This window comes from Meles meles, chromosome 14 (genome assembly GCF_922984935.1).
Source record: "Meles meles chromosome 14, mMelMel3.1 paternal haplotype, whole genome shotgun sequence".
Taxonomy (NCBI): Eukaryota; Metazoa; Chordata; class Mammalia; order Carnivora; family Mustelidae; genus Meles; species Meles meles.
This window is the reverse complement of record NC_060079.1, coordinates 41,124,331-41,126,408: the sequence shown is the minus strand read 5'-3', so window position 1 is coordinate 41,126,408 and position 2,078 is coordinate 41,124,331. Positions and strand designations below refer to the sequence as shown.

The following is a 2,078-nucleotide window of genomic DNA, read 5'->3' as shown; positions in this document are numbered from 1 at the left end:
ATTCATTCCTTCACCCCCTCCCACAACTGGCCACCACCTTACTAAAGACCTATTAACAGCATTTCCTTTTATCTAGTACATCATATCCACACATAGTGAAAGGCGGAGCGGGGGGGGGGGGGGGGGAGGACCATCTGAAGAGACAAAGCAAGCATCAGAACCAAACGTGACAGAGATGTTGGAATTTATCAGACTAGAAATTTAAAACAACTGTGATTAAATATGCTAAGGTCTCTAAAGTATAAAGTAGATCGCAGGCAATAACAGAAGGCAATGCAAGTATAGATACAGAAAGCCTCAGGGGAAAAAAAAAGAAATGCTAGAGATAAAAAGCACTGTAACAGAAATGAATACTTTTGATGGGCTTATTAGTAGAGAGGATACTGCTGAGGAAAATGTCTAAGCTAGAAGAAAAGCCTTGAAAACTTTAAAGCAAAGAGAACAAAGATTGAGAAAAACAGAACAGAATATCCAAGGGCTGTGGGAATATCCAAGGACTGTGACTGAAGGAAAAGAGAGAAAGAACAGAAGAAATACTTGAAACAATGATGATCAATTTCCCCCAAAATTAATGTAAGCTACCAAACTGCAGATCTAAGAAACTAGGAGAATGTCAAGGAGGATAATGGAGGGGCCGGGGTGGGAGGGGGCCACACATCTATACCCAGCCCTATCATTTTCAAACTACAGAAAACCAAAGAGAAAATCCTGAAAGAGGCCAGGGCGTGGGGGAATTAAAAAACAAATCAAAAACAACTTCCACCTTACCTACAGAAAAATAGAGATAAGAATTACATCAAACTTCTCTTCAGATACGATGTGAGCAAGAGGAGCTTGAAGTGAAATATTTAAAGTGTTGAGAGGGCACCTGGGTGGCTCAGCCAGTTAACCCTCTGACTGTTGATTTTGGCTCAGGTCCTGATCACAGGACTGTGAGATCCAGCCCCAGGTGGTGCTCCTCACTCATTGCAGAGTAGGCTTAAGATTCTGTCCCTTGCCCTCTGCTTCTCCCCCACTCCATCACGTGGGTGGACACACATGCTCTCTCTCTCTTTCTAAAAAAAAGAAATAAAAATAAAGCGTTGAGGGGTGCCTGGGTGGCTCAGTGGGTTAAAGCCTCTGCCTTTGGCTCAAGTCATGATCCCAGCGTCCTGGGATCCAGCCCAGCATTGGGCTCTCTGCTCAGTGAGGAGCCTGCTTCCTCCTCTCTCTGCCTGCCTCTCTGCCTAGTTGTGATTTCTCTCTGTCAAATAAATAAAATATTTAAAAAAAAAAGGGGGTTGAAAGGAAAAAAAAATCACCAACTTAGAATTCTGTGTCTTGGAAATTATCGTTCAAAAGTGAAGAAGCAATAAAGATTTGCTCAGAAAAATAAACACTGAGGGAATTTTTTTGCCAACAGACCTGACTTGCAAAAAATGTTAAAAGAGGCGGATCACCTCCGAGGTGTTCCTGTCAGTAACAGAATCACCATGATTCTTCAGAGGCTCTTCATGTTCTCCTCTCTTATTCGGTCTGCAGTCTCAGTTTATATGAGGAGGAACATTAGTGTGACAGCAGTGGCACTTAATAAGGAACTTGTTCCTGCAGAGAAACCCTTCCTGGACAAGATTGGAGAATACAAAAGTAAGCGACAGGCGTCTGGAGAACCCGTTGATATTGGCCCAGAGTACCAACAAGACTGAGACAGGGAACTTCTTAAGCAAATGTACAGTAAAGCAGATATGAATATGTACCTTCAAATTTGAAGATCCTAAATTTGAAGTCATCGAAAAATGCCAAACCTGAAGAAATAATGTAAAATTTATTTGGTAATTTGTCCTAGATTAGTTGTACAACTGGATAAGAATAAATTTCTGATTTCTCAGAATAAGAAAGTCGTAGGGTAGCTCATTTCTCAACTTACAAAAAAAAAATTTTTTAAGGACTTTTCTAATTCAATTTTTTAATTTAAATTCCATTAATTAACATATAATGTATTATTGGTTTCAGAGGTACAGGTCTGTGATTCATCAGTCTTATATAATACCTAGTGCTCATTACCTCACATGTTCTCTTTAATGTCCCTTTGTTTGTTT

At 40.2% G+C, this 2,078-nt stretch overlaps 1 pseudogene; it reads left to right on the top strand.

Moving 5' to 3' along the window:
• Positions 1-1,436: 1,436 nt before the first annotated feature.
• On the top strand, positions 1,437-1,788 carry LOC123925293 (annotated as a pseudogene).
• The last annotated feature ends 290 nt before the right edge of the window (positions 1,789-2,078 follow it).